Raw genomic sequence first — 27,624 nt, 5'->3', positions numbered from 1 at the left:
AGACCAATGTCCTGAACTGGGCTCTCCCATTTCAAAGGCACAGGTCTGTCACCCAGCCCAAGCACCATGACCCTGTTAGCCACATGGCTCTGAAGAAAAGGGAGAAAAAAGAAAGAAAGAAAGAAAAAAAGAAAATGCAATACAATGAAATAAAGTAATTAAAATAAAAATTAAAAATAAAAAAATTAAAAAGTAATAAAAAATAAGATGAGCATGACCAAACCAAAAAACAAATACACCAATGATAACAAGCACTAAAAATTATACAAAAACAAACAAACAAAAAAACGGACAGACAGAACCCTAGGACAAATGGTGAAAGCAAACCTATCTAGACAAAAATCACACAAAGAAGCATACACATACACACTCACAAAAAGTGAAAAAGGAAAAAAAAAAATCTATATATAAAAGAAAAGGAAGAGAGCAACCAAATCAATAAACAAATTTACTAATGATAATAAACTCTAAATACTAAGCTAAGATCAACATAAAAGCAGAAACAAATTAGATGCAGAAAGCAAACCCCAAGTCTACAGTTGCTCTCAAAGTCCACTGCCTCAATTTTGGGATGATTCGTTGTGTATTCAGGTATTCCACAGATGCTGCAGGTTACATTAAGTTGATTGTGGAGATTTAATCTGTTGCTCCTGAACCTGCTGGGAGAAACTTCCCTTTCTCTTCTTTGCTCGCACAGCTCCTGGGGTTCGGCTTTGGATTTGGCCCTGCCTCTGCGTGTAGTTTGCCTGAGGGCGTCTGTTCTTCGTTCAGACAGGACGGGGTTAAAGTAGCAGCTGATTAGGGGCCTCCGGCTCACTCAGGTGGGGGTGGGGGGGAGGGGTACGGAATGTGGGGTGAGCCTGCAGTGGCAGAGGTTGGCGTGATGTTGCAACAGCCTGAGGCGTGCTGTGTGTTTTCCCAGGGAAGTTGCCTCTGGATCACGGGACCCTGGCAGTGGCGGGCTGCACAGGCTCCCGGGAGGGGAGGTGTGGATAGTGACCTGTGCTTGAACACAGGCTTCTTGGTGGGTGCAGCAGCAGCCGTAGAGTTTCGTGCCCATCCCTGGTGTCCGTGCTGATAGCCGTGGCTCGCGCCCATCTCTGGAGCTTGTTTAGGCGGTGCTCTGAATCCCCTCTCCTCATGCACTCTGAAACAATGGTCTCTCGCCTCTTAGGCAGTTCCAGACTTTTTCCTGACTCCCTCCCAGTTAGCTGTGGCACATTAGCCCCCTTCAGGCTGTGTTCATGCAGCCAACCCCAGTTCTCTCCCTGGGATCTGACCTCCGAAGCCGGAGCCACAGCTCCCAGCCCACACCCGCCCTGGCAGTTGAGCAGACAAGCCTCTCAGGCTGGTGAGTGCTGGTCGTCACCGATCCTATGTGTGGGAATCTCTCCACTTTGCCCTCTGCACCCCTGTTGCTGCACTCTCCTCCGTAGCTCAGAAGCTTACCCCCCACCACCCACTGTCTCTGCCAGTGAAGGGGCTTCCTAGTGTGTGGAAACTTTTCCTCTTTCACAGCTCCCTCCCAGAGGTGTAGGTTCCGTCCTTATTTTTTGTTTTTTGTGTTTTTTTTTCGTTTTTCTTTTTCCCTACCCAGGTACATGGGGGGTTTCTTGCCTTTTGGGAAGTCTGAGGTCTTCTGCCAGCATTCAGTAGGTGTTCTGCAGGAGTTGTTCCACATGTAGATGTATTTCTGATGTATTTGTGGGGAGGAGGGTGATCTCTATGTCTTACTCCTCCACCATCTTGAAGGTCTCTCTCAGCATTTTCTATTTCTATCTAGTATTTTCCTTTTTTTGACTGAACTTTTCTATTTTCTTTTCTTTTCTTCCTAGTATATTTTCCTTTGCCTCACTTGTTATCATCATAAGAGATGCTTTAAAGTCCTTGTCTGACAATCCAACATGAGGGACATCTTAAAACTGACATCTGTTTATTTTATTTTCCTTTAAGAAGAATGAATTACAGTTTCTCAGTTCTTCTTATTTATGTAACTTTGGATTATATTCTGGACATTGTTAGAGTTGTGTTGTTGATGGTCAACATTCTGTTATATTCCTGTAAAGGGTGTTTTTCTATTTAAAGCAAAAGATTACCTTGCTTATGGTCAAATTGTAAACATTTTCTCACCTATTGGAGGCAGCACCTCAAATCTTAGTTTCCTCTTTTTAGCCTTAGTTGAAAGATGCTTTAAGTCTTCCCCATACTTGCATGATTCAGTGGTTAGCCAGAGATGTGGGGAGAGTTTATACACAGAACTTGGGGATTCCTTCTGTGCCTTGCTCCTTCCCAGGATTCCATCCTCACTTTCTAGGAGTGTGATTGCCCTAGTTTTATCTTCTGTTTCTTTAGGCCAGAAAAATATGTGGGATTTTACCAGACTTTTAACTTCCTTGAGCTACACTGGGATTGCAGCCTGCCTTCAAACTAATGTCATAAAAATGGGAAACCACCCATGCTGTGACCATCTTCCAAGTTTTATATCCTCTTTAAAAAACACACACACAAGCTTTTCTCACTTTTATCTTTTTAAAAAGTTTATCCAGATTTAATGTTTGTTATCTTTGAGATGATTCACTCTTTAGAAGCTTTTTTTGGCCATATTTGAAGAGGAATTCCTTGGGATAGAAAAATGTAATCCTTTTCTCAGAAGGACGTAATATTTCAGAAGGCAGTAATATCTCTCTTGGATAGATTCCCAAACATATGTTACTGTGTAAAAACATTATCTGAGAGATTAGATACTCATCAAAACAAGATTTCCAAAAAGTAGGCATCCCAAAATACAAAGAATTACAAAGAAAAGAGCAGAATTGGGCAAAATCTTTAAAAAGCCTAAGGTATATTTTTTTTCCAGTTGGATATATAGCTTGTAATTTTTTGAACTGGATTTTATTTTGGCTGTTGCCTGTACCCTCTCCAGATGGCACAATATAAATTGTCTGTCTTAGAGAAAAGCAAAGAGAGAGGCACTGTCTGAACACGGGGCTCTCGAGAATCTAATGTGCAAACAGAATTTCCTCCTCAATTAAAGTTGCTGCCTCTGAACTCCTTGTAACAAATAATTTAACTTTTTTTATATTAGATGCATATCTAATCCTAAGAACTCAATCAACAAGACTGTTTCTTTTCAATTACAAATTATATTTTATGATTGTGAATAAATGAATTTATTCTTATAAAGTAAAAATCCTCATAGGATATATGTTTAGAATTTTGATCCAAAGCCGAAATTAAAATTTTCATTGATTTTGAGAATCAAGTATGGGTAGGTTACAGATCAAACTGCTTAATGCTCTCTAGTGACTTAAAAAAAAAATATTACTTTTAAAACTAGGGAAAATCAATGTCTTTACTATGTTTATATTTTTAACAATGAAAGTCTAGCTGTTGGGTAATACTGACAGTTGGGTATTTTAGGCAATTCATCTTGAATTAGGCATGGTGAGAATGCCAAAAAAGATGTTATCTGAAGTCACATGGAATGATAGCTGACCAAGAATTCCATAGCTGGGCAGCTTACAATACAAAAAAACTGGTTTCCATTTGAGATATTATAACAGTGAAAAGTTACCTTGTATTTCTATTCTTTCATTTACTTCACTTACTAAAATAGGTATAAGTATTAATTCATCTCATGATTAATTTTTTTGAGGTTTACTGCCTTGATGAAATTCTAACTTCAGATAGTTGTGAGTCATTTAGATAATAAATCCAAATTTTTACTCAATTTTTCATTTAATGAGAGAAAAACCATTTCAAACACTTACAGTAATAAAAGATACTTCAATGACTGGCCTTCAAAATTATAGAAGTTATCTGTAATATTTTACATATTCCTTTGAAAAGTTGGGTAGTACTGAACCTCCAGTTTTCATTTTTCATAGTAAATATACTAGTCATTAAATTCACTGCTTAATCTTTGTTGATGAACCAGGGCATCATCAGTATGACATATCAAAGCATATAGTTATGTTTTCCAATTCATATTCATATTTATAATAGTGAAAGAAATATTGCTGTAGAGGAAACTTTCGGTCTATTTCATTTCTGACTATAGTTTTAAAGGATGTTTTATATTAGAACATAATGCAACTTTCTATTTTGAAATCTTTTGACCTAATCCTTATTTCAAACATTACCAATTATCATCATATTTCATCTGTCTGTGTTAAGGTTCTAGATTTAATTTACTTTTAATGCTTTGGAATTAAAATAATTTCTAAAAACTAATTTTTCTATTACATTATATCTGAGAATAATTTGTTTAAAAGACTAGAATTTGTTTAAAAGACTAATACTAGAAATGGCTTTTGCTTTTACAGAGGATTTTGATCATCAAAACTTATCAGAGCACTAACAGCTAAAAAAAGAAGGGACTTAGATATTGTGAGAAAAACACAATTTATTTTAATTAAATGTCTCACATTTCAAGCTTACTCAGTTCATAAATCTCAGGCAATGTTTCCTCACTTTTCCATCTATTTATTAATCAAAATGATTTTCTCCATTATTCATTCATTATTTACTTTTATTAACCCTCAGTTTGAAGGTTTATATTTTCATACATATCCTTTGCACCGCAGCCTAGGTTGTGTGTGTTTTGGTGCACATATCATGTATTTTTCCTTCAAACCATTTCTTTGAAAAAAAAAAAAACAGAAAGTGTCCTAGAATAGCATGCCCCTGAACGACTTTTGCAGTCAAATTTGCCGTTGGGTTTGCTCCACTCAATGTTCACTAGTCTAACGAGACACGCAGGGCCTATGCCAGAGAGAAGCACCTGGCCTCAGGCCAGGACACTGCCTTTTCAGCCAGCTCTCAGTATACCTCTCAGAGACTGAGAATATGCTTAGAAACTGCCAGGATCAGCTGATTGGTAAAATATTTCAGATGTGTTGAAGAAAAACAATAAACCATCAAGATAAACACAACATCATTAGGGTGCTTGATGGACATCCTTGAATAAGAAGATGTTGAGCTATGAATACTGTGTGTTTACCTTTGCCCACAGGACATAAATCAATTCTGTAATTTGGTAACAAAGTAAAAGAGTATTGTTTTACTCTCCAGCTGGATTCCTGGGGAAAAAATAGAATTATTTCAAAGTGAAAATATTGTCTTAAACATATTTCTTTACCAATAACTTAGTTTTCAACATTTAAACTCACACATCGCTACTTTATTCTAGTGTTTGGGTAAAAGTGCCAGTAAAAACAGGCTTTCCTTTACCTTCTTCTGAATAACAAACTATCAGTTGGAACCCCTTCCTCATAATAAACCTTGTATTCTATAACAAGAAAATGTTTGGAGACCCAGTAAAAGTGAGCATGCTAATTTAGTGCACTGAATATATTCTGGTGTTGAGTCTCAGTGAGTTATTAATGATGAAATGGTGAATAAAGATTTTAAAATATATTTTTTTAAAAAACAATATCTGTTATTATTTTATGAAAGAAAAAAAAGAAAAGAGAAACATCGCAAAATTGTGTATTGCCACAGAAAAATCTTATTGGTATCTCAGAGACACGAAAACTCTGTGAGGAATTATATTGAAAATCCACCTGAGGGGATGATATGAAACCAGTTCTTCTTATCTTGCAACTTTTAAAATACCATTTGAAAGTTAAACAGAAAAAAGGATAGTCTTTAAAAAATGCTTTCTAAAGTTATAAAATTTCAGAGTTAAAAATGAGTGGATCATAGAGATTTATGTGTGTTTTAACTAACTTCTCACATTTCACATTTATATATACAAGACAAAAACATATCAGGGAAGTTAAGGAGCAAGTACACAAAATATATTTGGCAGAACAATGATCATAATCTCAATCTTCTGGTTTTCTATACACCACAATTTATAATGAAGAAAATTTAGATTTTCTTGTTTTCCTCTTTGGAGACTCACACATGAATTTTGTATAATAATTTCAAATAAATAAGAGAAACTGTTTTATGAAGAATATTAAAGCTGGCAAAACATATAAAAGTTGGACAGAGTGTTATGGTTTTCTCCAGATATATGCCCAGGAGTGGGATTGCTGGATAATATGGTAGCTCTATTTTCAGTTTTTTAAGGAACCTCCATACTGTGTTCTCCATAGTGGCTGTACCAGTTTTCATTCCTACAAACAGTGTAGGAGGGTTCCCTTTTCTCCACACCCTCTCCAACATTTATTGTTTGTAGACTTTTTGATGATGGCCATTCTGACCAGTGAGAGGTGACACCTCATTGTAGTTTTGATTTGCATTTCTCTAATAATTGGTGATGTTGAGCATCTTTTCATGTGCTTTTTAGCCATCTGTATCTCTTCTTTGGAGAAATGTCTATTTAGATTTTCCGCCTCTTTTTTGATTGGGTTGTTTGTTTTGTTTTTTTGATATTGAGCTTCATGAGCTGTTTGTATATTTTGGAGATTAATCCCTTGTCTGTTGCTTCGTTTGCAGATATTTTCTCCCATTCTGAGGGTTGTCATTTCATTTTGTTTATGGTCTCCTTTGCTGTGCAAAAGCAAGCTGTAATTCAAAAAGATACATGCACCCCAATGTTCATTGCAGCACTGTTTACAATAGTCAGGACATGGAAGCAACCTAAATGTCCATTTAAAGAGGAATGGATAAAGATGTGGTACATGTATACAATGGAATATTACTCAGCCATAAAAATGAACAAAATAATGCCATTTGCAGGAACATGGATGGACCTAGAGATTATCATATTGGGTGAAGTAAGTCAGACAGAGAAAGACAAATATCATATGATATCACTTAAATGTGGAATCTGAAAAAGGCCACAGATGAACTTATCTATAAAACAGAAATAGAGTTACAGATGTAGAAAATAAACTTATGGTTACTGGGGGGAAAAGGGGAGGAGGGATAAATTGGAAGATTGGGATTGAGACATACACACTACTATATATAAAATAAATAGGGGCCTACTGATAGCACAGGGAACTCTACTCATTACTCTGTAATGGCCTATATGGGAAAAGAATCTAAAAACGAGTCGATATATGTATATGTATAACAGATTCACTTTGCTGTACACCTGAAACTAACACATTGTAAATCAATTATACTCCAAAAAAAATTTTTTTAAATAAAAGAAAACATATTGAAAAATAATAAAATACTAAAATTACTCATATTCTAAAAAAAAAAAAAGTTGGACAGAGTATTCCCTGCTCATTCCCTTCTTAAAGGCAAGTGCTTAAATGAGAGTGAAACCAATACACAATAATATACATTAAGATATGTTTGGAGGAGGGACCTTCAACATGGCAGAGGAGTAAGACGTGGAGATCACCTTCCTCCCCACAATTATATCTGAAATACATCTACATGTGGAACAACTCCTACAGAACACCTACTGAACACTGGCAGAAGACCTCAGACTTCCCAAAAGACAAGAAACTCCCCATGTACCTGGGTAGGGCAAAAGAAAAAAGAAAAAACAGAGGCTAAAGAATAAGGATGGGACCTGCACCACTTGGAGGGAGCTGGGAAGGAGGAAAAGTTTCCACACACTAGGAAGACCTTTTACTGGTGGAGATGGGGAGTGGGCCGGGGGGAAGTTTGGAGCCACAGAGGAGAGCGCAGCAACAGGGGTGCAGAGGGCAAAGCTGAGAGATTCCCACACAGAGGATCGGTGCCGACCAGCACTCACCAGCCTGACAGGCTTGTCTGCTCACCAGCTGGGGTGGGTGGGGGCTGGGAGCTAAGGCTCAGGCTTCGGAGGTCATATCCCAGGGAGAGGACTGGGGTTGGCTGCACGAACATAGCCTGAAGGGGGCTAGTGCGTCACAGCTAGGTGGGAGGGAGTCCAGGAAATAAACCTGGAACTGCCTAGGAGGCAAGAGATCATTGTTTCGGGGTGTGCAAGGAGAGAGGATTCAGAGCACTGCCTAAACAATCTCCAGAGACAGGCACAAGCCACAGCTATCAGCGTGGACACCAGAGATGGGCATGAAATGCTAAGGCTGCTACTGCAGCCACCAAGAAGCCTGTATGCAAGCACAGGTCACTATCCACGCCTCCCCTCCTGGGAGCCTGTGCAGCCCGCCCCTGCAGGGTCCCGTGATCCAGGGACAACTTCCTCGGGAAAACACACGGCGCACCTCAGGCTGATGCAACGTCACCCCAGCCTCAGCCGCCACAGGCTCGTCCCACATTGCATATCCCTCCCTCCCCTTGGTCTGAGTGAGCCAGAGCCCCCTAATCAGCTGCTACTATAACACCCCTGTCCTGTTGGGGCGGGGGAACAGATGCCCTCAGGCGACCTACATGCAGAGGCAGGGCCAAATCCAAAGCTGAAACCCCAGGAGATGTGTGAACAAGGAAAAGAAAGGGAACTTTCTCCCAGCTGCCTCAGAAGCAGTGTATTAAATCTCCACAATCAACCTGATGTACCCTGCATCTCTGCAATACCTTAATAGACAATGAATCATCCCAAAATTGAGGTGGTGGGCTTTGGGAGCAACTGTAGACTTGGGGTTTGCTTCCTGCATCTAATTTGATTCTCCTTTTATGTTTATCTTAGTTTAGTAATTAGAGCTTATTATCATTGGTTGATTTGTTTATTGATTTGGTTGCTCTCTTCCTTTTTATATATATATATATTTTTTCTTTTTCCTTTTTCTCTTTTTGTGAGTGTGCGTGTGTACACTTCTTTGTATGATTTTGTCTGTATAGCTCTGCTTTTACCATTTGTCCTAGGGTCCTGTCTATTTTTTTTTTTTCTTTTTAGAATAGCTTTTAGAACTTATTATCATTGGTGGATTTGCTTTGGTTGCTCTCTTATTTCTTTCTTTGTACTGCTAATTTATTTATTTATTTATTTATTTATTTAAAGTATTTGTTTTTATTTATTTATTTATGGCTGTGTTGGGTCTTCGTTTCTGTGCAAGGGCTTTCTCTAGTTGTGGCAAGTGGGGGCCACTCTTCATCACGGTGCGCGGGCCTCTCACTATCGCGGCCTCTCTTGTTGCGGAGCACAGACTCCAGACACGCAGGCTCAGTAGCTGTGGCTCACGGGCCCAGCCGCTCTGCGGCACATGGGATCCTCCCAGACCAGGGCTCGAACCCGTGTCCCCCGCATTGGCAGGCAGATTCTCAACCACTGCGCCACCAGGGAAGCCCTGCTTATTTATTTTTAATAATAATTTTTATTTTATATTTAATAACTTTATTTTATTTTATTTTTTTCTTTCTTTCTTTTTTTTCTCCCATTTCTTCTAAGTCGCGTGGCTGACAGAGTCTTGGTGCTCCGGCCTGGTGTTAGGTCTGAGCCGCTGAGGTGGGAGAGCCGAGTTCAGGACATCGGACCACCAGAGACCTCCCAACTCTACGTAATATCAGATGGTGAAAGCTCTCCCAGAGATCTCCATCTCAACGCTAACACCCAGGTCCACTCAACGACCAGTAAGCTACAGTGCTGGACACCCTATGCCAAACAACTAGCAAGACAGGAACACAACCCCACCCATTAGCAGAGAGGCAGTCTAAAATTATAATAAGTTCACAGACACCCCAAAACACAAAACTGGACACGGTCCTGCCCACCAGAAAGACAAGATCCAACCTCATCCACCAGAACACAGGAACTAGTCCAATCCACCAGGAAGCCTACACAACCCACTGAACCAACCTTACCCACCTGGGGGCAGACACAAAGAATAACGGGAACTACGAACCTGCAGCCTGCAGAAAGGAGACCCCAAACACAGTAAGTTAAGCAAAATGAGAAGACAGAGAAATACACAACAGATGAAGGAGCAAGGTAAAAACCCAACAGACCAAACAAATGAAGAGGAAATAGGCAGTGTACCTGAAAAATAACTCAGAGTAATGATAGTAAAGATGATTCAAAATCTTGGAAATAGAATGGAGAAAATACAAGAAACCTTTAACAAGGACCTAGAAGAACTAAACAGCAAACAAACAAGGATGAACAACACAATAAATGAAATTAAAAATTCTCTAGAAGGAATCAATAACAGAATAACTGAGGCAGAAGAATGGATAAGTGACCTGGAAGATAAAATAGTGGAAATAACTACCACAGAGCAGAATAAAGAAAAAAGAATGAAAAGAACTGAGGACAGTCTCACAGACCTCTGGGACAACATTAAATGCACCAACATTCGAATTATAGGGGTTCCAAAGGAGAACAGAAAAAAAAGGGACTGAGAAATTATTTGAAGAGATCAGAGTTGAAAACTTCCCTAATATGGGAAATGAAATAGTCCATCAAGTCCAGGAAGCACAGAGAGTCCCATACAGGATAAATCCAAGGAGAAACATGCAAAGACACATATTAATCAAACTATCAAAAATTAAATACAAAGAAAAAATATTAAAGGCAGTAAGGGAAAAGCAACAAACAACATACAAGGGAATCCCCATAAGTTTAACAGCCGATCTTTCAGCAAAAACTCTGCAAGTCAGAAGGGAGTGGCAGGACATATTTATTTTAAAGTGATGAAAGGGAAAAAAGTACAACCAAGATTACTCTACCCAGCAAGGACCTCATTCAGATTCGACGGAGAAATTAAAACCTTTACAGACAAGCAAAAGCTAAGAAAATTCAGCACCACCAAACCAGCTTTACAACAAATGCTAAAGGAATTCTCTAGGCAGGGAACACAAGAGAAGGAAAAGACCTACAATAACAAACCCAAAACATTTAAGAAAATGGTAATAGGAACATACATATTGACAACTATCTTAAATGTAAATGGATTAAATGCTCCAACCAAAAGACACAGACCAGCTGAATGGATACAAAAACAACACCCATATATATGCTGTCTACAAAAGACCCACTTCAGACCTAGGGACACATACAGACTGAAAGTGAGGGTATGGAAAAAGATATTCCATGCAAATGGAAATCAAAAGAAAGCTGCAGTAGCAATTCTCATACCAGACAAACTAGACTTTAAAATAAAGACTATTAAAACAGACAAAGAAGGACACTACATAATGATCAAGGGATCAATCCAAGAAGATATAACAATTGTAAATATTTATGCACCCAACATAGGAGCACCTCAGAACATAAGGCAAATGCTAACACCCATAAATGGGGAACTTGACAGTAACACAGTAAGAGTAGGGGACTTTAACACCCCACTTTCACCAATGGACAGATCATCCAAAATGAAAATAAATAAGGAAACACAAGCTTTAAATGATACATTAAACAAGATGGACTTAATTGATATTTATAGGACATTCCGTCCAAAACCAACAGAATACACTTTCTTCTCAAGTGCTCATGGAACATTCTCCAGGATAGATCATATCTTGGGTCACAAATCAAGCCTTGGTAAATTCAGAAAATTGAAATCATATCAAGTATTTTTCTGACCACAATGCTATGAGACTAGATATCAATTACAGGAAAAAACAACCTGTAAAAATACAAACACATGGAGGCTAAACAGGATGGTACTAAATAACCAAGAGATCACTGAAGAAATCAAAGAGGAAGTCAAAAAATACCTAGAAACAAATGACAATGAAAACACTACAACGCAAAACCTATGGGATTCAGCAAAAGCAGTTCTAAGGGGGAAGTTTGTAACAATAAAATGCTACCTCAAGAAACAAGAAACATCTCAAATAAACAACCTAACCTTACACCTAAAGCAATTAAAGAAAGAAGAACAAAAAAAAACCCCAAAGTTAGCAGAAGGAAAGAAATCATAAAGATCAGATCAGAAGTAAATGAAAAAGAAATGAAGAAAACGATAGGAAAGATCAATAAAACTAAAGCTGGTTCTTTGAGAAAATCAACAAAATTGATAAACCATTAGCCAGACTCATCAAGAAAAGAAGGGAGAGGACTCAAATCCTTAGAATTAGAAATGAAAAAGGAGAAATAACAACTGACACTGCAGAAATACAAAGGATCATGAGAAATTGCTACAACCAACTATATGCCAATAAAATGGACAACCTGGAAGAAATGGACAAATTCTTAGAAAAGCACAACCTCTGAGACTGAACCAGGAAGAAATAGAAAATATAAACAGACCAATCACAAGCACTGAAATTGAGACTCTGATTAAAAATCTTCCAACAAACAAAAGCCCAGGACCAGATGGCTTCATAGGTGAATTCTATCAAACATTTAGAGAAGAGCTAACACCTATCCTTCTCAAACTCTTCCAAAATATAGCAGAGGGAAGAACACTCCCAAACTCATTCCCCGAGGCCACCATCACCCTGATACCAAAACCAGACAAAGATGTCACAAAGAAAGAAAACTACAGGCCAAAACCACGGATGAACATAGATGCAAAAATCCTCAACAAAATACTAGCCAACAGAATCCAACAGCACATTAAAAGGATCATACACCATGATCAAGTGGGGTTTATCTCAGGAATGCAAGGATTCATGAATATATGCAAATCAATCAATGTGATAAACCATATTAACAAATTGAAGGGAAAAAACCATATGATCGTCTCAATAGATGCAGAAAAAGCTTTTGACAAAATTCAACACCCATTTATGATAAAAACCCTCCAGAAACTGGCCATATATGGCCACATATATAGAGGGAACTTACCTCAGCATAATAAAGGGCATATATGACAAACCCACAGCAATATCATTCTCATTGGTGAAAAACTGAAACCATTTCCACTAAGATCAGGAACAAGACAAGGTTGCCCACTCTCACCACTATTATTCAACATAGTTTTGGAAGTTTTAGCCACAGCAATCAGAGAGGAAATAGAAATAAAAGGAATCCAAATTGGAAAAGGAGAAGTAAAACTGTCACTGTTTGCAGATGACATGATACAATACATAGAGAATCCTAATGATGCTACCAGAAAACTACTAGAGCTAATCAATGAATTAGGTAAAGTAGCAGGATACAAAATTAATGCACAGAAATCTCTTGCATTCCTATATACTAATGATGAAAAATCTGAAAGAGAAATTTAACAAATACTCCCATTTACCATTGCACCAAAAAGAATAAAATACCTAGGAATAAACCTACCTAAGGAGATAAAAGACCTGTATGCAGAAAACTGTAAGACACTGGTGAAAGAAATTAAAGATTAATCAAACAGATGGAGAGATATACCATGTTCTTGGATTGGAAGAATCAACAGTGTGAAAATGACTATACTACCCAAAGCAATCTACAGAGTCAGTGCAATCCGTACCAAACTATCAATGGCATTTTTCACAGAACTAGAGCAAAAAATTTCACAATTTGTATGGAAACACAAAAGACCCTATATAGCCAAAGCAATCTTGAGAAATAAAAATGGAGCTGGAGGAATCAGGCTCCCTGACTTCAGACTATACTACAAAGCTACAGTAATCAAGACAGTATGGCACTGGCACAAAAACAGAAATATAGATCAATGGAACAGGATAGAAAGCCCAGAGATAAACCCATGCACATATGGTCAACTTATCTTTGATAAAGGAGGCAAGAATATACAATGGAGAAAAGACAGCCTCTTCAATAAGTGGTGCTGGGAAAACTGGACAGCTACATGGAAAAGATTGAAATTAGACCACTTCTTTACACCATACACAAAAATAAACTCAAAATGGATTAAAGACCTAAATGTAAGGCCAGACACTATAAAACTCTTAGAGGAAAACATAGGCAGAACACTCTATGACATAAATCACACCAAGATCCTTTTTGACCCACCTCCTAGAGAAATGGCAATAAAAACAAAAATAAACAAATGGGACCTAGTGAAACTAAAAAGCTTTTGCACAGCAAAGGAAACCATAAACAAGACCAAAAGACAACCCTCAGAATGGGAGAAAATATTTGCCAATGAAGCAACTGACAAAGGATTAATCTCCACAATATACAAGCAGCTTATGCATCTCAAAATCAAAAAAACAAACAACCCAATCCAAAAGTGGGCAGAAGACCTAAATAGACATTTCTCCAAAGAAGATAGATTGCCAACAAACACATGAAAGGATGCTCAACATCACTAATCATTAGAGAAATGCAAATGAAAACTACAATGAGGTATCACCTCACATCAGTCAGAATGGCCATCATCAAAAAATCTACAAATAATAAATGCTGGAGAGGGTTTGGAGAAAGGGAACCCTCTTGCATTGTTTTTGGGAATATAAATTGATACAGCCACTATGGAGGACAGTATGCAGCTTCGTTACAGAACTAAAAATAGAACTACCATACGACCCAGCAATCCCACAACTTTGCATATACCCTGAGAAAACCATAATTCAAAAATAGTCATGTACCACAATGTTCATTGTAGCTCTATTTACAATAGCCAGGACATGGAAGCAACCTAAGCATCCATTGACAGGTGAATGGATAAAGAAGATGTGGCACATATATACAATGGAGTATTACTCAGCCATAAAAAGAAACGAAATTGAGTTATTTGTAGTGAGGTGGATGGACCTAGAGACTGTCATACAGAGTGAAGTAAGTGAAAAAGAGAAAAACAAATACCGTATGCTAACACATAAATTTGGAATCTAAAAAAAAAAAAAAAGTGGTTCTGAAGAACGTAGGGGCAGGACATGAATAAAGACGCAGACGTAGAGAATGGACTTGAGGACACGGGGAGGGGGAAGGGTAAGCTGGGACGAAGTGAGAGAGTGGCATGGACATATATACACTACCAAATGTAAAATAGATTGCTAGTGGGAAGCAGCCACATAGCACAGGGAGATCAGTTCGGTGCTTTGTGTCCACCTAGAGGGGTGGGATAGGGAGGGTGGGAGGGAGACACAGAGGGAGGGGATATGGGGATATATGTATATGTATACCTGATTCACTTTGTTATAAAGTAGAAACTAACACTCCATTGTAAAGCAATTATACTCTAATAAAGACATTAAAAAAATAATTCTTTGTATGCCAAAAAATTAATAGGTAAATAAAATTTTTAAAAAAGATATGTTTGGAAAGTTCTGAACTTTGCATTGATTATTTACACTGATTGGCATTTCTCTTCAAGAATAATAGGAGCATACTAAAACATACAACAAATTTTGCACTGTTCTCAGCTTTAGCAATCTTTGAATGTTTCTGTATATCACATGACAGAGAAGGCTTAAATGTAATTTTTCTGAGAATATTTTTAAGATTAACATTAAGTACTTCATTCAGAATAACATGTCACATGTTCACGTAAAGAAACAAGGAAAAATAGTAATTCTTGCACCCTTGTCACCACTTCGTCCCTATTCCAATGTAAAGAAATATAATCTTTTAATTATTTCTCATTTCAGATTATCTTTATATATATTCTCCAATTTCTTATATGGAATGTAAATGTTACTTTATTAACTCACCACCATGGAAACTGAGGATTTTGATCACTTAAGTTATCCTCTACCTCTTACCATCCCCTTCTCCCAATATTTTGATAATTTGATAATTATTCATTTTATTGCTTAGCTGTACAACTTTATATAATGTACTTACATATTTATTTCATACTTTGTCAATTATCATCAAGTTCCCATCTAGATTAGATGGGGATACCTTACTCCTAATCTTTTTACTTTTTCTTCTCATTATACCTACTACCTCTGTCTTCAGCACATTAGTTTATGCTCAAAAATAATACAATTTATATTCTGTTCTATGATCTAAAAGTGGAAAACTAATGAACTTCATTTGTATTATTATGACTTTGTAAAGTTATTAACTGCAATCTGAGTTGTATTTTAAAATAATGTTTTCTTTTCTAGTGTTTCAATATCATGATTTCTGGATCACTCAATGTATAATATAGTCAACATTAAGACCATGTTGATTATTTTTTTTGTCAGTTTATCAGTTGTTTAAAATTATGCCCACATTTTAGTATGCTTCATATTTGGACCACAAAATTCTTGTATTGGGATTAGCTTTTCCTGGTGTTTCTCATTTCTCCCCAACCTTTTTTTGATAAGATAATGTACCTTCTATGTAACCTCAAGTCTATTCATCTTCTAAACCTATTGAAAAGCTTCCCAAACAATTTCCAATGCACAGCAAGTGAGAAAAATAGGTTACAGGTGTACAGAGATCCCCTCATCTCTCTGATCAGTGTCACCAAGTTACCTTACCAGGTTGTATAAATATAAATATTTCTTACATAAAATATGACATGAAGAAGGTTGAGAAACACTTATTTAGTCCCTTTAGACCTGTTTTTCTCCAGTAATAACACTTCTGGAACTCTTTTTCCCTCTGCGCCAATCTGGGGTAGTACCTTTCTGGTCCTACCTCAGAGATGTGGTCCTATGACTTCCTGTCTCTGCAGTCCTGGGTTGGTGTCTAATTTCCTGATTCCACACCTTTGGTTTTTTCCCTTCTTAATTTTCACCTTGTTTTATAGTAGCTCGTCCCCAAGCAATGTCTAAAAACAACTGGGTGAAGAGTCAATTTTATGAGTCCTTGAATTAAAAAAATGTCAGTATTCTGCCTTCACACTTGATTTATGAATTGCCTAGAGACAGCATCCTACATTCATAGTCATTTTCCCTAATACTTCTGGAACCATTGTTCTATAGTTTTCTGCCATCCAGAGTTATTAATGAGATATTTGATGCCAGAGAGAATATTATACGGTAGTGGTTATGAGTTTTTGTCTCCAGAAGCTTGCATTTATTTTGTGTGTGTGTTGTTGTTGTTATTTTATTAATTTTACTTATTGCAGTTAACTCAACCATAATTTCTTGACTTTCTATGAAACAGAAATCATGCTTGTCTGCGCACTTAATTATCCAATATTTAGTTTTGACTTCTTTTAATTTTATACATTAGGTAGTATAATTCTTAGTATAAATCACTGTTTAGTCTTACCTTCATATTTGGTATTCTCTTTGATCACCATTCTGTCTTGCACCCCTCATTTTCCTTCAGTAATCATTTTCTTTTCTCTTGAAGTACCTATTTAGAAGTTACTTTAGCAAAGTTCTTTCTAATGATGTTGCAAAAATTTTCTTGCTGGAAAAATGTCTTCATTCATTCTTCTTTTTATAAAGATAGCTTTGCTGTGATATATCTTACTTCCTATATTTGTGGATTTATATGTTTTCATCATTTCTGGTAAATTCTCAGCCATTACTTTCTTATATATTGCCTCTTCTTCATTTTCTCCTCAAAATGAGAGCTGCATAATACCTCAGGAGAAGGCATCCCCGAGAGTGGGTTGATATCAGGAAAAAGGAAACTGTAAAAGAAAGGAAAAGACAAGTCTAGTGAACAGGGAATCCAAGCGTTGGATAGGCAGTGTAGTATCTGTTCCCAGAGGAAGAGTTAGGGTAGAAGTCTGTAAGACAGAATGACACATACACATGCTCTGAGCAGATAAAGACCTTTCCAATACTTTACATGCAAGGATGATAGAAATTATTATTGCTCTTTGTTCTCAAACTGCTGGTAAGAAAAAATGTTTTCATAATTTTAATAGTCACATTCCATTTTTCTTGTCAGTCTCATCATATTTATTTTTCAAAATTCTCCTTACTGTGTGTTAAATTCCATTTTTCTTACCCAGTTAATTAGACTGTCAAAGCAGCAAGATCTAAGGATGGGCAGTATGTGAAAATAAAAGTTCACCTTGACTAAATCTTATCCCATAATATCTTCTTGGTTTATTTCATTCTATATAGATCTTCATGTCTTATCTCCTTTCCTTCTCTATAGAATTCTGTGTCTTCTTTCCTCCCTCCTGTTTCATTATCTCCATTTCCATATCTGTCTCCATGTGGTGTCTTTCTCTCTTAACACATTAGTCCTGTATATTTCTTTTCCGTGGGCACCTTTCCTTTTCTTCTCTACCTCCTTCTTATCTCTCTTATTTTGCCCTATTTTGGTCTCTTTCCTTTATCTTTCCCCCGAACCACCTCCTATCTAAATCAAAAAAGGAAGACAAAATTTAATTTATAGAACTTTTAAATATTACTGAGTATTCAGATATCAAAATTAAAACATTATTTGATTGTTTTATATGTCTAGATAAAAAGTATACTTTTAAAAAATTTGCATCATTGACAAAATCTCCCATCTATCCAACAGTCATACTCTGTTTTGATAAAGAAGTTTTATGTGGGCAAAACCTTTCCATCACCAACATATTTTGAATAGGTTTTGCCTATCTATCCATTCATTCATTCATATAGTTCTTTTCTCTAAATGAGTGTACATTTTATCAGGGTGTTTAAAGCCTATACACAGCAATCTCTATACAGAGAGGAATAGTGGAAGGTTCCTGCCTTCTTGTAGGAAAGTGAGTTACATAATCAGATGGGAAGATTATTTTGGTGACACTATGTTGAACATATTTTATGCAGGAGACTTGGGGTCATAATCAGATATGGTGATAGCTGGGATGATAGCCAGGATGGCAACCTGAACTGAGCTGGTGGCTATGGGCATGGAATTGGACTCTATACCAGACTCTGCATGCACTTCAAGCTTCCTTCAAACTATTTCTTTGCTTACTCTTAGGTCTGTAATGCTCCTCTGTCTCTGTGAAATTTTACCCAATTTCAAGGCCTTGCTTTAATTACCCCTCCTCCTTGACACTTTTTCTTCTTCACTCTCTTGTATGTCTTACCAGAAATTTGGATGATTCCCTTCCTTAGAATTCTCACAGAAAGGAACTGATGTAGAGTTAGAAATGGATTGAAAAGAGGCAGGGGGTGGGGAAAGCAGTGGTTCCTACTGGAATGCACTTTGTAGTGAATCTTAAATAAGTTAAGGGCCTATTTATAATTTTCTCTCCAATATTTCTTGTTATCGGGGTCTCATTTTACTGGACATAGTTTAACACTAGTTCTTGACATTGTACCCTAATTCATGCCAGCTACATCATACTAACTTTCTGGTTCAGCAGTGTTCATTTTCACAGTTTTAAGTTATTTCAAAATCCTTTAAAGATAGTATTTGATGCATTGGCTGATTGAATCAACACATGATTTTTTTTTTTTTTTTTGCACATAAACTTGAATGTACTTTGTGTCTCTCATTAAAAGAAATTATTCATATGACATATTTATAATTTATAAGGTTATTCAGCTTACTCATGAAAAATACTGTCAAAGAAAACCATGCTAGTTTGGTTGTAGAAATAAGATCGTAAGAAATTTAAGAAATTAAATTTAAAAATAAAGAAATAAGAAATATTAATTTAAGAAATAAGACATTTTTTGGTTGAAGTGTAGTTGATTTACAATATTGTGTTAGTTTCAGGTGTACTGCATAGTGATTCAGCATTTTTGCAGATTATATTCCATTATAGATTATCACAAGATAATGGGTATAATTCCTTGCACTCTACAGTATTATTTTATTTTGTTGCTTATCTACTTTATATATAGTAGTTTGTTTCCATTAATGCTTAGTAACTACTATGAATTTTAATCTAAAATATAACTCATCACATTGTCTTGTAGTTTTGTTCTTTGTGTTTATGTCTTACTCTCTCTAGGAGAAAGCAAGTTACTTTAAGGATGGTACCATGAATTGGGCATCATACAACATTCATCCTGACATCAGCCCCATCACCCCTCAGTGCCTAGGAACTAAAAGACATACCCAGAGAATTTGACTGGTAGTGGTCTTTAGGGAAGAAAGTTAAAAAAGATTGGGATAATTTTATCTAATGCACAGTCATGACCAAAATCCCAGGATCAGTTACAGGACTGATAGGTCAACTTACTCTTTCATTAGATTGCATTATCAGCCCTTCTAATGTTTCTAGATGGTGCATCATTTGAAGGCTCATCACTAGCCATGTTTCCAGTCTAGAACTGTGGTCATATTCTTCCAGATGCCTTGACAAAGTCACCTCTTATGAACAACAGGTAAACTAGTGTGAAATGCACTTAACTAAATTAAAATAGCATGACAAATTAGAGCAATAACATGATTAAAAAAGAATTTATAACAAAGGAAATTCTGGGCTTCATTAAAGCCAAAGGCAGATTCTAGCACTTGAACAATCCAAAGCAAGGGATAAACTATAAGGGATATACAATTGTTTATTACTTTGTATGACTGTTCATATTATCCCTTAAAACTTTGAGTTAATATTTAAAATAGGAGAGTATCAAATATAAAAAAGGATCAAAAAGATATTTCATATATAATTACTTTGAAAATAACTAGAAAAATTATAGATCACTTTATAGTATTTGACTAGATAACTGTTTGAAACAAAAAATGTTAAGAATTATTACAATGAAGAATTCTTTTGTGAGAAAGAAGTATATTAATTTTTGCTGTTTCCTTTTGATATTAAAAATTATTTTACTTTTTATTCATAGGAGTCTTGTGCTTCAAATACTAATTACATAATTTATTTGTGACTAATACAAATTGTTGAGTCATTATGGTTAATAATATATGTCAATTAACAACAAGAAGCATTAGTTATAAAGCTTAATTTCTACTAAACATCTTAGTTGCTTATATAGATTTATTTCTCTGTAGATTTATGAAGGATATTATTTCCCTATTAAATGTTACAATATATCCAAACATCTATTTTATTATAAAGTATTATTTTAAATATAGGTGGTGAAAGTTAATATTATATATAATCATATAATTAGGTTCTTGCCCATTTAAATGTTTTGACATTTATATTAAGTTAAATTCTTTTTCTGATATGGAGAAAGAAAACAGCAGGGAGTGCTGTTTAAACAAATTTTGACCATCATTTTGTAGAATCTTGTCCAGTTTTGTTGCACAAATATTGCTATAAATTAACAATAAATCTCAGTTATTTTTAAGCACATCTAGAAAGACCTATTTTTAGAAATCATCTGGTCCGAATGGCAAAGATCTCTTCTAGATGCCAGGATATGAGCTTATAAAAGTCTTTCCATATAATTGGAATTATAGACTATATATTTAAAGAAAACATAAATAATACAAAATACATTTTCATATACAGTATTAATATTAAATATTAAAAATATTAAAATTATTTTTTGTTATTTTATTTGTATAATAAGAACTATAAAAATGTTTTTAAAAACTGAATCTTGGATTGGTCCTTCAGAATGGATTGGATCTGTGTGAACAAACAAGTGACTAGGGGCCATTCTCAACAAGTAAACCACATGGACCAAACACAGGGACTGGAACGTACACAGCAGTTCAAGGATGACGAGAAAACCAAGTATAGGCTTTGTATACGTGATTAGTGGGAACTACATTTTGAGAAGAAGAATGTAATACTTTTAAATTTAATTAATGCTATCATTCAGTGATTTTTTTGAAGACCTTATGAGTAGAGAAATAACATGGTCATGCTCAACAGAGCTTCTCAAACTTTAAAGTGCACACCAGTCACCTGGGGATCCTGTTACAATGCAAATTCAGACTCAGAAGTTCTCAGGTAGAGCCTGAGATTTCGCCTTTCTAACAAGTCCCCAGATGATGCTAATACTGCCAATTCCCAGACCACTCACTGAATAGCAATGCTGAAGAGATAGTTAGCTGAAAAACCTGGAAATAAAGAAGGTAACTTGAATCTAACGCAGGAATCCTGGTGCAAGGCAAGGAAAGTTAGTGACAGTGAGGGAGGAGATTACAAAATGTCAGAAATGTTACATAGGAAGAATCAATAGTTGTATGTCAGTTATACTTCAATTTTTTAAAAATTAAAAATCCAAAAAATAAAGAATAAATAAATACTCAAAAAAAAAAGAAATAATACGTTAGGCAATTTGTCTGGATTTGGGAGGATCACTGAAAAAAGATGAATCCATTTGTTTTTCTGTTTGTGAGATTGAAAGCATAATGCTAATTTGAAAATAAATTCTGGAATGTGATATGGCGTGGAGGGAGCCACAAGTATCCTTTTAGACTTTACACTTGCACTGATGGTAAAAGATCCAGTGGAAATGTGCACCAAGAGAGGATATGAAGCTCTGAAGAAACCTGCACATTTCGTTTTGATATGGTAATTTCAGCCACGGAGATAGCTGAAATCATCCAGGAAAAGCCAGTCACAAAAACATAAGGATCAACACATAGAGCAAGATAAACTCAAAGGAGGAAAAGCAGTCTGAGATGTAGATAAGAAATCGTGGAAGTTAGGAGGCCCTTAAACTTAGGAACCAGAATGCCATCAATGAACTGAGATCTGTAGGGCAAATACCTTGTTTTAGTAGTGAAAAACCACGGATAACCGTGAAATGTCAAAGTTTAATTGAATTCTTCTGAGCTATATCTCATAAAAAATATTTCTTGAGCCTAAAATTTGGGAAACTCAGAGTTTTACAACCTTCACGCCTATACGAATTTGAAATAATGCCAGATTTAGCTTATGTTTTCTTTCATTCAATGATTAAGGACTCAGCAGAGATACTCAATTCGTTCTTTAATAATATTACTTCATACACTTAAGAGATATTATAAATCTTTTTGTTAACTTCAGTTCTTAAAAAACTATCTTTAGTTTTTCCTGTTGCTTCTTTGACATTTTATTTTCTAACTACCTTTTGTCATCATTTAATTTTAATAAATTATGTGTTTGAATATTATGAATACCTATATTTTGATTTCAAAGACTAGTGTAGGATTAAACCTAGTATAGTACAGTGTCCAGTAAAAAAAACCCACGCCCTATTCAGAAAGTGGTAGGGAAATTAAATCATAATTTGTATACATTTTCCTTATTTCTACTCCTTTTTTTTTCTGGTTGTCTTGTGTTACTTAACATTCATACTTTGAAAGTTTTTTTAAAATTTTCTGATGATAAAATCCACCTGATAATGCTTAAATACTCAAGCACTGGAAACACTTATGACCAAAGCCATACATATGCATATTACTTTTGGGAATTATTCACAGACTTGTGTAACAGGCCTCAGTATAATATTGCCTTAAAACATGCCAATTCTATAATACCTAATTAGATACCAATGAGGTGAATTAAAGGTTTTAGTGGTCTTTCAATATCCTTTCCTTTTGAGTCACGTTGATGCCTACTGGGTTTGAACCAAGTTAGTGTTTTTGGAGCTGAGACATGAGAATAAAGTAGAGCTGGCCCATGTTCATGGTGTGAGGAATTAAATAATATCCTAAAGGCAACATTTGGGAGTAAAGGGTCAAAAACAAAAGACCTACAAAAGAGATGACGAGTCACAAATTAGTCTCTATTTTCACTGGGGCTTTTGGAGAAGGATGGGGTGGATAAATGAAGCTGTACCACCAGCAATAGAAAAACATAAGAAATAAGAAATACGACAAAGTAAGTAATCTGTTTCGAGATATTTAGAGTGCTAGGTCTGGAAGTTATCTTCATTTAGTCCAACTCCTCATTTTACAATAAAGAAACCAAAATTGATAGTACTAGATTTATCCAAAGTGACATTGCTGGTTAGATCACCGCTCATAACTCATGTTCCAGGTCAATACAGCTACTACTAAAAAATCAATTTGATAGGCCACATAACAAATTGGGTAATATCAATATTTCCTTACCATGAATAAAACTGTTAAACTCATTAAATCTTAATAAGGCTTGTGAATGTTTACTTCACTAAGAAGTGAGTGGAATAAACACCTCTTTCCTTTTCCTATGGTGAAAGAGAAACTAAACAATTATAAGGATATTGAAAATGTGATTCCATGAGATCATCTTCTTCACTTTTCTGACATATTTTTATAGTTCTTGTTGATATTCGAGTCAAGGACACCAACTAAGTCTGTTCCATTCAATTATAATGCAAGTTCCTTAACAGCAGGGACCTTGTTTGTCTGTTCACTACTATATTTCTAGTTCTGGGAATAGCCTGGGACTTAATAGTGCTCAATAAATACTGGTTAAACAGATGGGTGAATTAATAGTCATACTTTGAATTCCACGAAAAGACAATGGCAATGAGTATAATAAATCCTTACTTAGAGATGTGAAACTATCACTTAACAGAAAATAGTTTCATATTTTAAAACCGTTAAAAATTATTTCTCTCAATTTACAAACTTAGTTGATCTTACACAAACCCTTAATGAAGATCTAGAAAGGGGGGCTGTTCTAGGTAAAGTAACATGTAGGATAATTTTAATTCATGTGAAATTATTCTGCAAAAGGGTTAGGATGTGAAGGAAAAGTGACTGCAAGAGAGAATATCATATATCATGGAATTCTAAGAACTGGAATTGTAATAGGAATGGGCCTCATGGTCATTAGAACTTGAGAATAGATCTAAGTCCAAGGAAACTTCATAGACTTTAGCAACAGGGATTTGTGAAACCTTTTTTTTTTAACTGCTCCACTACAAATGTCTTCCGTTTTTCTTCCCCACTATCAGATGGCTGACTATAATCTCTTTTTATTTATTCTCTCATAGTTTAGGTATGCACATGCTTTAGTTACTGTGGGTCTTCTCCATGCCATTCCTTGTTAGAACATTTTAGTTACCAAACTACCAGCTAGCTGGGTCAGCCAATTAGTATTTCTTGTTTCAAATTTCAGTGAGAGTATCTTTGTTCTAGCTCCAAACTGAAGGTCATGGGTTGGATTAGAATTGGCTAGTTTTAAGTGGTTTGCCCATACATGGTTGAAACAACTGTGGCCAGGAATAGACTTGTGTGACACACAAAAAATTTCTCCTTCCTCCGATGAGGATTTGGCTAAGGTAGTTTCCATTAGGTAGGGATGTAGGGAGGGAAAGCACAGTGACACTTCTAAGAAAATATTTTCCCAATTTTATGAATAAGAGAACTAAGGCTGAGGAAAGTTAAATAACTTGCCTTGGTCATACACCTTGTAAATTTTTGAGAACTTGGAGAATTGCCCTTTCTGTATCATCACATTATCGCTTAATCCTCATGCTCAGTCCTGTCCTTAGGTTCTTTTTTTCTCTCTCTACTCTTCTTATAACTAAATTCTATTTTTGGATGATTAAAAAATGTATATTTATGAGGAGAGGAGAAATATAAAAAGAGAGGAATATAGTGAAGGGAAGAGTAGGAAAGGAGAAAAGAAGTGCAGCTGCAACTGTGACCAAAAAAAAAAAAAAAAAAAAAATTAGTCTTAACTTCGTATGTGAGTCAATATTTCTAGTTAGAGCTCAACCAGCTCTCTTAAGTGCCTATATTTTATAATTCTTTCCATAATCTGTTCTGATTATGTACTGCTGCAAGCCTACTATTAATATTTGATTGAATTCCTCAAAAAAGTCTAGATTCCTAAGTTTACCAAGCAAAGTTAATTACTTCTATATACCATCATGCTTGTACTTCTGAAATTCTATGAACTCAAAAATTATATACTATAAAAAGGAACACAGTGCTGTGCAATTACACATGAGCTATCCAAAGGAATCATCTAAAAATTTTACTTATAAATACATAGAACAAATTTGCTGGCAACTTGCTTAATAATGGACAGACACACACAGGAGAAAAAAGAACAGGAGCTCTATTAAAACTGATAAGTAAAGAATTTAGTTGAAATATCAGCAGTGAGAACTAACTCCTTGTGCATAGTCGACTCCAGATATTATATTCGTGAATTTATCTTTTTCAATATTTTAGAGGAGTGTAGTGGCTGGTAAAATAATGGTTACCAAATTAGTTTTATATTAGGTCAGATGCAAAACCTTACTGTTTTACATCTTTATTAAATGTTCTCAATGAGTATTTCTTCTTACCTTTACCTATTTTCTGTCTGAGAAATCAAGAAAGAGAAACAGGAAAATGTCTCACCCAACTAGTAAAAGATCAATATAGGCACAGAGAAAAATTAATAAAAGAAAATAAAAGTTTAGCTATGAGTTATTTGAGTGTGTCCTATTTCCAGTTTGAGATTATGAAAAGAGGAGATGAAGTGATGGTATGGATGAGTTTGGGACCCCAGTTAATTTCTAAAATTTACTTAATAGTGTATTTTTGTGAATTAATTTAGCCAACTTACAATTAAAATCTGAGTGTGCTGGCTTACCATGAGGATGATTAACAAACTGAGCAATCTGGCTGTCACTTTCATAGAAACTTAAAATTCCAAAAAAGTTCAGGTAAAAGGTAAACCTATTCCACAAGATCTGTACCTTATATAGTACAACCTTTTGGAAGAGAAAAGTGCAATGTATAAAATGGTATCTAGCTTAATTTTACGTTTTGGATAAAGAAAGTTATTTTTATGCTTCTTCAGTGATTAAACATCAAATTAAAAACAGAAAACTCCTTCCAACCAAAATAATAACAAGTAGTAGCTGCTAAGCACTCTTCTATCACCTCCTAAAAGCAACGTCATTGGCCCCATTTTCATTTCTAAAAGCTCAAGACCAGAAAGAAATAGAAGAGAAAATTCATTCTCAAAGAACAACCCGATCATTTGAAATATAGTATAGTACAATTGCCTGACCTATGAAAATATTTTATGAATAAATGGAATTGAAACTATTTAAATGAAGAAGTGTTATTGACAATAAAGATGCTATCTTTTATGAGTTTTAATCCCTGATAGGGAGTTTAAATTTGATTGATGCCCTTTTATATAAAGTCTCATTTGAATAATGTCTTTCCTACGTCCTCTACTATGATTTTAAACATTTTTAGAATTTGATCTTTGTAACCAACCCTGGGACTTTAAAGACTTGTTGTAAGTCATGACATTTTAAGCATCACCTGCTCTTTTTTTCTTCTTTCATGTTTCCAGTGCCTTTTCAAGCATGTTGTATCATTTCAAAGTTCTGTAACGAACTACCAATATAACCCATAGATTTCAATGACTAATGTACCAAATACTTTTCACAAAAATTAGTCAAGGGGCTTCCCTGGTGGCGCAGTGGTTGAGAGTCTGCCTGCCAATGCAGGGGACACGGGTTCGAGCCCTGGTCCGGGAAGATCCCACATGCCGCGGAGCAACTAGGCCCGTGAGCCACAACTACTTAGCCTGCACGTCTGGAGTCTGTGCTCCGCAACAAGATAGGCCGCGATAGTGAGAGGCCCGTGCACTGTGATGTAGAGTGGCCCCCACTTGCCACAACTAGAGAAAGCCCTCGCACAGAAACGAAGACCCAACACAGCCATAAATGAATAAATAAACCCAAAGTTTAAAAAAAAAAAAATAGTCAAGGCAAAAGTAGCATTTACTCAAAATACTTTTTCTGCATTATGAGATAAATTATTTAAACTACATTTTAATCATTGACAGAAAAGTTGGCATACTAGCTACTAATAATAAAAGTTGGCATACTAGCTACTAGGTAAAACAAAATAATGGAAAATGCATGCAATACTATCAACAATTCATGGCAAATGACACCTTATTTTACACTCACAAGTTAATCAATATGTTATTCATCATGCACTGATGTTCAAGACAGAATATCTATAATTTGAACTACAGAAACATTTCAAGATGTTGTTAGGTGTTAAAAGTTCCCTACAAGACTGATAATTATTTACCTCTGAATCCTTAAGTATAGCTGGCAAAATGAGTGTACCTAACTAGGTACTTAGTATACTTGTTAAATGCTGGAAAATAAAAATGAAAAGCCTTGTTCAGAACAAGTTGAGATTTCTGTAGAAAAGATACAGGAATAGTAGATTCAACATTCAGGAAAATTAAGGTAGCAAGAGTTCAAAGAAAATGAGAATCAAATATAGATTAATGA

The 27,624-nt window shown here is 35.6% G+C and overlaps 1 long non-coding RNA gene across 1 annotated transcript in view; it reads right to left on the bottom strand.

The window, feature by feature from the left end:
- LOC309632179 overlaps positions 1–27,624 on the bottom strand; it is a 499,606-nt gene that overhangs the window by 166,356 nt on the left and 305,626 nt on the right. Inside the window, exon 6 of the long non-coding RNA XR_014246773.1 lies at positions 16,841–17,210. This is a non-coding gene — a long non-coding RNA (uncharacterized lncRNA). The remainder of the gene's footprint in view (positions 1–16,840; positions 17,211–27,624) is intronic.

Source organism: Balaenoptera borealis (genome assembly GCF_965194805.1).
Source record: "Balaenoptera borealis genome assembly, chromosome: 7".
NCBI lineage: Eukaryota > Metazoa > Chordata > Mammalia > Artiodactyla > Balaenopteridae > Balaenoptera > Balaenoptera borealis.
This window is presented reverse-complemented; position numbering and strand designations above follow the sequence as displayed.